The 5,391-nt window shown below is 36.0% G+C and overlaps 1 pseudogene; it reads right to left on the bottom strand.

Annotated features, from left to right (window-relative positions):
- Positions 1 to 687: 687 nt before the first annotated feature.
- On the bottom strand, positions 688 to 2,380 carry LOC114526777 (annotated as a pseudogene).
- Between the last annotated feature and the right edge of the window lie 3,011 nt (positions 2,381 to 5,391).

Here is a 5,391-nt window from a genome sequence, read left to right as displayed (position 1 = left end):
TGAACGTGGCATGTGGTAGGCCAACACCATTCCGTCTTGCGCTTGTGTCTGTAGGATGATCAGCTAGCCGCTGTCTGACCGCCTCAATGTTGGCTTCTGATCTCCCCGTGCGCCTTCTGCCAGAATTCCCCTTGTTTCGATTTAATGTTGTGCCATGTTCAGAAAACTTTCTTACATTTGACCAAATTGTTGAGAGTGCAGGCGGTTGCCACTCAGGAAAACGTTGCCTGAAACTCTCCCGAGTTCTTTGCAAACTTCCTGTTTCATGAAACGTTTTCACAATAAATATTCGTTGTTCTGTTGTAAGTTGAACCATGTTTGCAATAACAAAATTATGCGTATGCAACTGCATATGCAAAGTAAATTGACTAACCTAATTCCCAAGAGACTTACGTTTACAGTCAATTCTCTGAGGGGAAAGAATGCGATTTTGACCAATATTTTTCGTTGAACTCGTATTTGCTCATTTTTTCTTCATTTAGTACGAAAAGTCTGTCATTCGACAGCTAAAAGCCTGGTCTTTCGTAATATAAAAAAATTACGCTCGTTTACCTATTAATTTATGCACAATAACGTGCCAAAGATGGATTCGGTTTTTTTTGAGACACCCTGTATAATGACTTCACCTGCAAGAATAAATATAGCTTGATATAAAAAAATTCATTTGTTGTTGATAATTTATGATGTTCAGGACATCCTTTTACCTGGTTGAAGAGCAGGATGACTACAAGAGTTCAAAGAGTCAGTAGAGGTATTAGCACCTGGTTGTTTGGCTCTTTCATTAGCTTTTTGTTGTTGCTGTTCATGCCAAGCTTTTTTTACATCAAACTCTACCATGACAAATTTTTTAACAAATTCTTCAAAAGTTTCAGTTAAAAAGTCAGTTTTCACTTCATCATCACTACCTTTTGGTGGTAATGTTATATTTAAAGGTGTATCTTCCAAACTTTCCAAGCCAGCAAATTCCATAAAGGCACAACAAATGTAAGCCTTTGTGACAGACAACATTAGATTCTCTGCACTCTTGTAATTCTTTTTCACTGAGGTGTATACATTTGTCATGTGAAATAGCTGTCTGATGTGATAAAGTGTTCCAATCTCTCTTCCACTTGTTGGATTGGCTCTGTACAGTTGTTCCCAAATATACTATAACAAAGGAATATAATAAGTACAACTGAAAAAATAGATATAAACTAGATAAGTAAGATAATAAAATATGATCAACTAACCCGTAAAAAAAACTCTTGCATGCGAAAGTGCTGGGTATTCGCACCCATTGGGTATTAGCACCTGATATTCTTTCCCTTCCAATCAAATCACCACATAAGGGGACTTTGGCGTTATTCAGGATCTCATCTTTTTGTTCCGGAGATATAGTTTCGTCAGAGCTTGCATCATCTTTCTCTTGTGTAATGGGTATCTTATCTTGAGAATATAGCTTGAATATGAAGTCTTCAATGTTCTCTAGATACTGGACCACTTCAGAATGTTTTGTTCGATTGAACGGCATGATGGGAAGACTATTAACAGTTGATTTTGTTGCCATTTCTTTTGAATATCTGTATAAAATAAACAAACAGCTATTTAATGCATAACTATTGTACAGCAATTTGTCATATTTACACTGTACATTCACTGTAACTTGACAATTTTCTTCCTTTGATGAATAAAATTATAGACATAAGACATATAAAAGAATATTAGTTCGACTGGATTAACTAATTAGGTCCCAGTGTGCCCTAATGATTTTTTTTTCGACAAACACTAGATGAGTAAATTAGCTTCTAGGTACACCACATAAGTATTTAATGCAAAGCTTTAGGTCTGTTAACCAGGCCTTAATGGCTCCATCAATGCTATTACTTGAAAACAAATTTACACAAATATGGAATAATGGGTTAATTGATATATACCTGTGTTCTATATGTGAACAGACATTTTGCTGTAAGTACTGTAAGGAAGGGAAAAAATCTACAAGAATTCTTGATACAATTATAATAAAATCAGACTTCTACAAGAATTCTTGATACAATTATAATAAAATCAGACTTCAATTTCTGTAGTTCTTCTTTTGATAGAAGGTACTCTTTGTTTTCAAAATTGTCAATACTTTCAGTCTGTGGGTTAGTGTCGTTGAGGTGAGACGACAAGACCCGATCAAATGTACAGTATTGTGCCATCCAGTGGATGTCAGAATTCCGATGGTTTTGTAAAGTAATGTTCACAAGGATTTGAAGTCAATGTTATCTGAAACAATTCTCAACTCCTTGTTATTCTTGAAAATTGACTGCTCGATGTTAGATTCACTCACACAACCAATATCATCCATAAGATTCCTTAGATTATCTCTGGATTGTGTAATGCCAAGTTTACAAGTCTCTTAAATGTCTGAAAATAGTATAAAAGAAAATTGGTGATAATGCAATATGCAATGATTTAATGTCTTCCATCAGACAATTCTTTCATGCTTTAAAGCAAGTAAACTTAAGGCTGAGATTGAACATTATTTAGTAATTACACAAGCCAACTTGTGTGTTTACCATAACATTTAATTAATTATTAATCAACACTGCATATGCTATACTGGATACCACGACTTTGCATTGGTGTAGTAAATAGCTGACCAGTTTGTTCTTTTTATAGCTTCTTTAAGGGCTTTACCAAAATTACAAGCGTACTGCAAAACAGAGCAGAGTGGTTCCTTGAAATGAACAACAACGTGAAGGTTCCAACATCATGTGTCATGCAGCTGGGTAAATTGGTGGCTGTGTAATTCCATTGAACAGTATTGATTTGCAGCCTCTCAAGTGCCCATTTGATCAGTGCTACTGAATCTACAGTTTTAGATGCAATGTTTCCTTTCAGACCGTTTAGCTAATTAGGTGACACAATTATATACGAATCTCTTATCATAACTTTGTTTTCATGTAGAATGGTAAGGCAAGCTTCAATAAGAAGTATAGCTTCATCTAGCAAACACTGCTGGTAACTTTGGTGCTTGTCATGTACTGAAAAGGCTGTATATAGTTTACTGATCGCACCGAACAGTTATGAGGTGTAAATAAGAGTGGAGAAGATTTTAATGCAACCTGAAGATTTTAATGCAACCTGTCGGTGTTAATAGCAAAACATTCTGGTGGGCCGGTTGATTTGCTCATTCTGGCCATTTTAGTTTCAATATTTTCTCCCAGTCCTGCCTTCTTGGCAACATCTTTAATGCCACCATACTCACTAGTTAGAAGGTAAATAAATAAAATAATAGTTAATAACTATTAAGCCGGTCTGCAGAATGTGGCAGGTTTTGACGAGATCTCGGGTGCGCCAGTTCAGATTTTTCAAGTGCAGGTGCGCGATTTTTTCTCAAGTGTGCCCTTGATTTTATTTAATTCTTCTTCGAGTCCACTCGTAATGAAAAAAATTATTACCGGTGCGACGTTGCAAGTTGTAACAACAATATTACGAAGAAAGGAAACTTGAATGGCGAATTTGTATGTAAAATGCGGAAGCATTAGATGTATTACTTAAATGTTTAAAAAAAATTCTTTCAAAAGAATTTTCTTGAAAGTGGAAGACTGGAAACACAGTTGTTTTGTAGACTTGTAATTAGTGTCGTGGTGACAATGTCACATGGCATAATCAGTGTCCAGTGTGAACTGGGCGTCACTGACTGGGCATAATGAATTATTCATGGTGGATGTAAATTCCTGTTCAGTTTAATGTTAAATGTTAAATGTTATATTTGTGATAAGTATGTCCATGCCATTTGTGGAACTGGAAATCGAGAGGAAGAAGGATATGGACAAAAAGTTGCATGTTTTAATTGTAAACAAGGCACGATCGAGAAAGGTAAGATACGCACAGCACGGTTAACTCTATTTATAATTACTAAATCAGTTTATAATTTCACTTTGAAGAATGAAGGTTTTGTTGAAAAATTGGAGCTTGGTGATCATTGTCATTAATCAATTTGCTTCGTTTTTTAATTTTTCAGATGACTCTGCAAATGAAAAAAGCCCACTAGGCCGCCCTCAGTCTACTGGTTGGGGTTTCTTAAAACGAACAAAAAAAGGCGAGAGTGACGAAGGCCCTCAGCTGAAGAAAAAGAAACTCAGTGATGAACCCCAACATGTTTGTCTGAAGTGTGGTACTACTCTTGCCAGAGGAAGAGACCCAGAGGAAGAAATTATTCACTTTGTTTTACAAGTATTTGTAACTTAAATAGTTAGCAATGAGCCAATAACTATGTTATTTTTTTAGACCTTTATTGCAGTATAAGAATTGGGGAACTGGACTTACTTTTGATAAGTCTAAAACTGAACTGTTGACTAATGGTAATGATCAAACATGGTACTTGTTTAAGCAGTCAGTCAAAGAGCATATAAACTGTAGCTCATGTTGAAGTGGTGGACAGGTCCATTTGAAAGCAAAACAGTTTGCGTTACAAATGAAACAGAGAGAGATGGAATATCTTGATGCAAATATAAATGCTGTTGCGGCAGCAACAGAGACATGTAAAGTAAAGGCTTCTGCCTCATCGTTTGAGTCACTGCTGGGGTTTGTGTCATTTTGTGGTGCAAACATTGGAAACATAGGACATGGCCGGTATGTGATCTCTCTTTGCAAGTAAAAATGTTGGGAAATCAGTTATATATTTCATGAACATCCAAATGTACTGTTTTTCCTCTATTTACCCCCTCCCCTCCTTCTAATAATACCCTACTTGAAAGGTGGCAAAAAAGAAACATTCATGCTGGGGGATAAATAGAGGAGAGGTGTTCTGCTAGTACATTGTGTTGACAGTCTCTGTGTTAAGAAGTTTAATCTGTTTAACTAGAAATCAATTTAACGAAATAATCAAAGCTGCATACCATCATATCCTGACAAGGAAGTACCTTAAAGAAGTGCTACCATCCACTGGTTTGCAACCACATTTTTCAGTCGCAGTTGATAAATCAACACCACACCGTGAGACAAATCATGCAATCGTTATCATCATGCCTGTTGATGGGAAGAGGATAGCACTGCCAGTCAATGCACCCCTTGTATATCAGGTGAAAGATGGAAATCTTACCGGTGGTGGGGGAGAGGCCAAGGCCTTGGCATGAAAAACATGAAGAAACATCGCCATTTTTTAAAAGAATAATTACCAGATGCAAGAAATTGTACAAGATGTTCGGGCTGTGTGCATGGTGTTGGTTTACAATATGGAGGACTAATAAATTCACATATGTAAAGTAATATTTTTGCCCAAGTAAAGATCATTCCAGTTTAAATCTTTAGTCAATGGAAAGTTTTAGTTCTAAGTTATTCATATAAGCATTTCAAAAGATTATATGATGCAGTGGAAATCTTGAATTCGACAATATTGTTGGTATTTATTCCGTATTTAGC

This window comes from Dendronephthya gigantea, unplaced genomic scaffold (genome assembly GCF_004324835.1).
Source record: "Dendronephthya gigantea isolate DGI-Jeju-01 unplaced genomic scaffold, DenGig_1.0 000041F, whole genome shotgun sequence".
Classification (NCBI taxonomy): domain Eukaryota; kingdom Metazoa; phylum Cnidaria; class Anthozoa; order Malacalcyonacea; family Nephtheidae; genus Dendronephthya; species Dendronephthya gigantea.
The sequence above is the reverse complement of the archived record's forward strand: the minus strand, read 5'-3'. Positions and strand labels throughout refer to the sequence as shown.